At 38.6% G+C, this 8,056-nt stretch overlaps 1 protein-coding gene across 1 annotated transcript in view; it reads left to right on the top strand.

Annotated features, from left to right (window-relative positions):
* Positions 1–8,056, top strand: part of ABTB2 (ankyrin repeat and BTB domain containing 2) — a 211,543-nt gene that overhangs the window by 150,457 nt on the left and 53,030 nt on the right.

Genomic DNA, 8,056 nt, shown 5'->3' with positions numbered 1-8,056 from the left:
CGCAAAATCAAAGTTTGCTTTTTGAATTTATATATTTTTGGATTATTTTCAAGTCATTGGTAGTTGAATCCAAGAATAAAGTCAGTATAGAGGGCTGACTATATGCTATCTTTGAGTTTCAAGGGAATGAGTAATACAACTAATTAGGAGTGGCAGGGGCCTCACTCTGAGCAATATGTAGTTGTTATTTTTAATTTCAGGTTATTTTTAATTTCAGGCTTGACAGAAGATAGCCATGCCATACTATAGATCTTCAAAACTAGAGTACTTTCCATGTTTTGTGAAAATCTAGGATCCCTCCACCCACCCCACTCGCAACTTAACTGGCAAAATGAGCTCTGGAACCCTTACAGAGTACAGCTAATTATCTGCTGCAGAAAAAAAACACACACCCTAATTTAACATTCCACTGAGAAAACACTGGCATCAACTTCAAATAGGAATTGAGTTACTCAAAGACTGCATGCACAGCAACAACAGATTGTGCACAAATGCAACATCAATCAAGTGCTTCAAAAATAATTTCAGCTCACTGGTGGTGCTGATCAGCCGTTTTCCCCAAAATGTTATTTTCCTTCACTTCAGACTGTCTGGTGCTTATTAGAAATTAATTATGGTTTTGTAAATTGTTCTTGGAAAAAGTATATTCTTGCTAGGTCTCGATCTGAATTAAATTTCTCTTGCTGGAATCTTTGGGTGCTAAATCAATAAAATGGCCTAAGAACTTTCAGAAGTGTTTCTCACACATGAAGCTTGGGCATATGAAGCAGTACAGCTTACAAAGACAGCAGTGATTACCTTGTTCATTTCAATATAGATAGCATTTCCAAAACTCTGCAAGTGTAGAGCTGCCCTACCTGCAAGCCATGGTTTTGCACATGGATGTTCACTTCATCACTACAAAGGCTTTGTAGGGGGGAAATATATTTTCTTTTTCTTTGGAAGATGAAGTAGAAAGGTTTTTTTTTGCGGGGGGGAGGTATATTTTGATCGCTTTGGGGCTACTCACAGAATCCACTATCAGTCTCAAGAATACCATATGTTGCCATTCACAGACACTCCGTACTCATACAAATCTCACAAAGATATATTGCAGCTTAGAAAGCTATGCAGCGAAAGCTATTATTTATGTACACTGCACATTGCAAAGGTTCAGCTTTATTTAAACAACTCAGACATATAGGAGAAGGGGATGGCACAGAGCATTACTTTTTAATCTCATGATTTAAAGGGCCTGAATCAGATGCAGTTACAAGTATCTGGAGCTGACGGTGAGTCTTCTGTTATTTCCAACACTATTCTACCTTACCATGGTTTTCCTTACATTCTGTTGTAATTAATGAAGATATGCGTGTGTATATAACTATACATATACATTACATATAAATATGCATGCACAGAGTAATGGCTGCTGTATAAAGAGGTAGATGGGAGAAAACTAATACAAAATACTGTGAAGGAAAAGGGAAATTTCCCCACTTCAGTCCAAAACACACTGCAGAAATAATCGAGTTTGAGAACTTTTTAATTGCCCTGGTTTAGTGCTAGGGATTCCTGGGAATTGTAGTTTATGATGGCACCAGAGTTCTCTGACAGAGAAGGCTAAATATTTCACAAAACTACAGTTCCCAGAATTCCCTAGTATTGAGCCAAGGCAGTTAAAGTGGTCTCAGACTGGATTATTTCTGCAGTGTGTTTTGGACCCATTTCTCAATCTTTTCTCTTATTCGTTCACTTCTCTCTCCACCCCCTTTTTTTACTCTGAAGGGCATACTTTCCCACCTGCACACCTGCATTTGGAGACAGGCCACAGCAGGCTTCCTCATCCTGCTCCACTTTCCCACCAGTTCTTGCAGCTATCATACTTGTATCCATTGTTGCATGCTATGCAGTGAAAAATATTGCAAAATGGAGCAGGAATGACAGCAAAGGAACAAATTAAACTGCTATCACATGTAGACTAGCATTCTGTTAGTGACAGACACCATCATAAATCCACCTTACACTTGAATTGCATCTTTTCTGTCATTGCAGAGATTGCTACAGTCGTCCCTCCCTTTTCGTGGCCTTGGGATCCGTGACCTTGCTCTTTGTGGATGGCGAGCAGGGAGGGAACAAAATGGCATGTGCATGGTCATTCAAATACATGGGACCCCAATATTGACGAGTTTTCAGACTTGCAGGACCCTCCATGAATTGGAAGGGACAACTGTATTTTCTTTCTCCATCTGCAATGCCCAAAGCATCCACAGAACTTATGGTTGTACTGTGACTATGCCTCCTCCTGCCACATGGCCATTCAATAGGTGGTGTGGAGTGGAGGGGATTGGAGAAATATCTGACTATGTTTTCTTAGACATATACAAGTGGATGACATCATCTGCTGGGACGTCTAGAGGACCCCAGTAGATCTCAATGGAAACTGTCCTTGGTTTACATTTGGCTATGATACCATAGCCATATGTTTTTCTGATTCTTTCCTGTCTCCATCAGCAACGGAATGGCCATGGGAGAGCTATTGCAGTGCAACAAGTGAGTTATAATGGGGTTCAACATGCTGAACTCTTACGCTATTTTTAGAAGATTTACAAGGCATGGATGGTTGAATACAGTATGTGGATAAAAAAATCCATGGATACAGAGGGCTGACTGTACTCTTAGTTAGGTGTGCACAAGACTGCAGATGCTACTCTAGCAAGTTCCCACTTGTCAAATGGTTCCTCAGTTTTCAGCATGGCAATCTTATACCGCATATCATCAAATCCAGTTAAAGTTGAGGCAAACAAATAGGACATAAACATGGTACAGCATTGCTCCCCCCAAAAAAGCTTGATTAAGTTTCTAGCTTACATATTTTTCCACCCCTTAATTGTCCACAGAAAATATCAGAGCTTCCATTTTACATTAACCTCAAGTTAGAATCATACTTTCCAAATCCAAATAGTGATTAATGTTTACCTTCTCCTCCATAGCCACTCCTAGGCTATTGAATACCTTTCCTGGGGAGATCAGGCTAGCCTTTTCCTTGTTATTCCTCTGCAGGCCAGCAAAGACTTTACACTCAAGCAGATCTTCATTAACTGAGGCTAAATAGAGATGCTGGGCTTAAATAAATTTTTTTATTACCATAATGTTTTAACAAATTCTTTAAATTGAAGATATATTTTGATATAGGTGGAATCTCTCTTATCCAGATTTTCCAATATCTGAAAACTTCTAAAATCCAAAACTTTTTTCATGGGTGGCTAGGATAGTGACACCTTTGCTTTCTGATGGTTTAGTGTACACAAACTTTGTTTCATGCACAAAATTATTTAAAATATTGTATAAATTTACTTTCAGGCTATGTGTATAAGATGTATATGAAACATACATGAATTTTGTGTTTAGATGTGTGTCCCATCTCCAAGATATCTCATTATGTACATATTTGCAAATATAGGTATTTCAAAATAAAATGAAGAAAATCCAAAATTCAATACACTTCTGGTATTTTGGATAAAGGAGTCTTAACCTATATTTTATAAGCTACCTTATGTTCCAATCTTGGGAGAAAGAAAAGATATGCATATATACAGCAGTTAATGGAAAGAATGCAGCTTTTAAAATGTTTATCTTGAAGCTGACTTCTTTCAGCTAACTATAGTTATGTTGCAATTACTCTGAAATTGATGTAAAAATTTCAGGACCCTATTTGGAGTAAAGCAGAAAATGAGTTTATTCTCACACTGCTAAACAGTAGTAAAGCTGAGTGTTATGTTGAGCTGTGGCACTGTTTAGAATATATATGGTATACCACTGAGGTTGAGAAAATAATTCTTATAATCTGGTTGACTGGGAAAGTTACTGATGTGGAAGTTTGTGCAATTGCACATCTTTACTGGATATACATGTTTATCAATTTATTATGAGCAGAATATTAATTTTAACAGTTCATTTTCAGCTACTTTGATGTATAAGAATGAGAGAACTGTTTTCCTTTGACACTCAAGAATCATATAAACAAAGTACTGAAGGAGGAATAGAAAAAACCAATAGGAATGTAATAGAGTAAATCAGGAACATAAATAGCCTAATAGCAAAATTATATTTTAAAATGAAATAGAAGTCATTAGACTGCAGCCGCCTCCATCTTCCCCAGATTGGGGCCATGGCAACTGCATGCCATGGCCCCGATCTGGCCTTTTCAGGATGCAAAAGGGAGCCGCAAAAAAAGGCTCCTTTTTGCGCCCTGGAAAGGGCGTGATAGCCCCAACGTCATGGTACTCCTTTGGGGCTGCATTGTGTAAACGCAGCACCAGAGGAGCCCCGTGATGCTGCACACTGTGTGGAGAGATGCACAGTGTCATGCTGCCATGGGGCAAATTTGAGACATGCGTGTTATGGACGCCATGCCCTGACTCCGTCCCCAGGCCAGCCTTAATGGCCAGTCTGCATAGCCCCTGTGATGTTTGATGAGCACAGAGTATTGTACATATTTAAGATTTAGCAAATTGTTTGTCTTAACATCATGTGTGCTGTTATGTGTTTTTAAATTAATGTAGATATTTGAAACTGAGATAACAGAGTCATTACTGCTGACAAGGGGTGAAAGTACTTGCATATTTTTATGCATATTTCATTGGTAACAAAGGGACAGGAGAAAGGGCTTATAGCAAATGTAAACCTTGATGTTCAAACCAGGATGCTGCAACAGTGAGCACATGTAGTTGTAGCCAGTGCTGCAAGAAAATGCGGAGACTTTCTTAGTCTTCCTGGTATGCTGAACATTTGAAGATGTTTAACTCTGACTGAAGTAAGATAGTGTGACTTTTGAGCACTAAAGAAAGAAGTAACTTGGGCCCAAATTTTAGGGCTGTCAGAATGAAAATTGGAGAAGGCATCTGTACTTTTAATAGTAATGTAAAAGCAGGAATTTCAGCAGGTTTTTCTTGTTATGCAACCAGGTACAAGCAAGAACTGCTGAAATTCCCTCTTCTGCCATTTCAATGTGGGAACCCTAGATTCAATGGAAATAGAACAGGCCATGTGAATGGAGCAAGAAACTATGGGTTTATTTAAAAAGGCAAAGATTATTACTTTTCAGAAACTTGGAAGCAGTACTATAGAGCTGTCATTAGCTGTGTTATGCACACTCAATGTTTCCATCTCCTCACTAATATTACTGGTTAAACTGGGTTTACAGGTTTCTGTAGTGCTTCAAGCAGTAGTTCGTGCCCAGGCAGATTTTCATTAACTTTTTTTTAAGTAGGCAAAGAATGTGTGCATATCCATGTGGCCAAATATGAACATCACACCACTATTTATAGTATGACAGTACTTTAAGAAAAATAATGATGTGTAGCTACCCAATAAAACAGTATCTCACCATTATGGAAATATTTTCTTCCATTTTATTTTAAAACCAAATTTTCATTAAGCATTTATTTGCCATTTTCTAGTTCTTGGAGTCCTTTTGTTAAAGTTTCCATTTGAAGTGAAACCAAGTGGTCCAGAAGCTGCCCTCTGATTTTTGTGACTCTATGAAAGTTATATTACAAATTCAAAGCAACCTGGACAGGGGGACTGTGCTTCTGGTGTGGTCCTAAACAAAAGAGACTACATGGAGTCTGTGTCATAGGCTGAATGGAAGAATGGCTTTAGCAGTATATTCTCTGTTTATTCAGAGCTTGAACAAACTTTTATCAGTGGTGAGATTTACCTCACATCACTCAGTATGTCTCACCCTTCACATGCTTCAGATTCTACTGCCACATGCTGGTCATTATTTGTAATCCTGGCATTTGATGACTTTCACAACACTTTCCATTCAATTAAGTGTTATTTCTAGTTTCAATTCAATAGCTTTTCCCCCCTCAGTTGACTTAACCACTTTTAGTGCCATCATCACAAAAGAATCAAATGACCAGGCTCACAGCTCACACTCTGTTTCAGACAACTTGACAGTTGTCAAGTTACTCACTGATCAGTTATTCTTGCCCATCACACCTCCCTCTTCGGACAAGTTGTCCCCTTAAACTCTTGAAAGCACAGCATGGATGTTGTTCAGTCATTTCATACAGTAATTTGTTGTTCAGTACAGTAATTTAAAAATAGTAATTTGTTGTTGTTGTGTGCCTTCAAATCATTTCTGACTTACAGCAACCCTAAGGCCATATCATAGGCAAAATTTATTCAGATATGCTTGCCATTACTTTCCTCTGAGGCCAAGAGAGTATGATTTGCCCAAGATCACCCAATGGGTGTCATGGCTAACCTGGGAATCGAACCCCAGCCTCCAGAGTCATAGTTCAACACTCAAACTTATTTAAAAGCATTTTTTTAAAGAAACTCAGTAAAAAGGGCAGGTGAGGAAGTGAGCTCATGATCACAGAAGGGCTAATCAATCCGTGACTTCAGAAACTGGAAGAGCATATTATTATCCCTTTGTGTTGAACTTGAAGAGAAGGCTGTACATGCCATAAAATAGTGGGTGTTATGGCAAGTGCATCAAATGGGCCACATGCAGCCTGAGGTCTCTGTTTTACAATTCCCAACTCCCCCCTTCCAGGCTTCCTCCAGGCTCCCTATTTCTGTATTTTTAAAAATCTATTAGTAAATTCACCTCAAATGCCCTTCAAACACCATCTGGAATTACATTTTCACTTCCAATGCCCCCACCACTCAAAAAACAAAAATGGCCAGAAATTTCACACACACACACACCAAAAAAAAAAAGACTCTGGAAGTGAAAATGGGAAATAAACTTCCAGTCACCTCACAAGTGATTTTTAGCCAATTTTTCTATACAAAAACCCAGAACTTCCACCTGCCCACAAAGGTACCAGGGCAAAAACTAGCTCCTGGCACTGTTCCCCCCCGGCCGGCTTTTCCAGTGGTCTCATCTCCCAAGATATGTACTTCATGTTAGCTGTTTTGTGAACCACCTTTGTGACTTAAAAAAAAGATATTCTCTCTTTTTCCCCAAAAAATTATTTGATAAGTCAATATGTTGATAATTTGTTAACTTAAAAATTGATCTCTTTAGGGTGTTGCACCAAATGGTGCTTTGCTCAGCAGCGTTGTGTGGATTCCTGCTAGTGCCCCTCCATAGTATGCTCATTCTCCTTGTGGAGTTTTCTGTCTCCGTATATATTTCTAAACTCATAGACCGGAATCCAATTGCTAGTCCCAATCAATTGTTGATTGGTAAGTTAACTAACATAAATCTCATTAGTTTGATGGTCTACTCTAGCTGAGACCAGCAACTAGATATAATAATAATAATAACAACAACAACAATAATAAATATTTATAGCTTCTTCTGCTTTGAGGATCGAGGCGGGTAAAAGCAAAGTTAATACAATATACAACAATAAAAACAACAAGCCCCACAAGACCCCGGCCCAACCCTCCCTCCCAACTATAAAATTAAACAGTAAAAGATGGTTAAAAAGTACATAACAATACATCAAAATTTAAAAACAAACCACAAATAAGAAAAATAATAAAAAGAGAGGGATTCAGTTGGTTCTGGACATTATCAATCGGGGAAGGCCTGCCGGAAGAGAAAGGTTTTTGTCGCCTTTTTAAAAGCCTCGAGTGATGTGTGTGTGTGTGTGTGTGTGTGTGTGTGTGATATGTACAGTGGTTATAAACTGAACAAAGTGATTGGGAATGCTATGGGAGCAACATTCCTTATGGATTAGGAAGGCCAACTACATAGCTGACTAAAGAAGAAAAGTGTTCAGAGAAGAAATAGTGCACTTTGTTTTTTATAGGCTGAGGTGCTCTGTGGAAAACACACCTTTCTGGAGACAAAATAAAAACAGATGTCATATTTTTGATGAGCAGAGTTGAAAGTCTATATGTTGAAAGCCTGGAAAAGGGAGCTCCACTCACAAATCCAGTTATTCATAATGATTTCTAACAGGATTTGTCTTTCCCTCTTCATCCCCCTCTCAGTGCATCAGTCTGGAAATGCTTTCATGATGTCAGCTGCTTTTCTTAATACCCAACTCAATTTTTATATCCCTCTATCACATCTGTGGGTTTCCCCCTCCCTCCAATCTGAACT

Source organism: Sceloporus undulatus, chromosome 1, assembly GCF_019175285.1.
Source record: "Sceloporus undulatus isolate JIND9_A2432 ecotype Alabama chromosome 1, SceUnd_v1.1, whole genome shotgun sequence".
In the NCBI taxonomy this organism is placed as follows: domain Eukaryota; kingdom Metazoa; phylum Chordata; class Lepidosauria; order Squamata; family Phrynosomatidae; genus Sceloporus; species Sceloporus undulatus.
The sequence above is the reverse complement of the archived record's forward strand: the minus strand, read 5'-3'. Positions and strand labels throughout refer to the sequence as shown.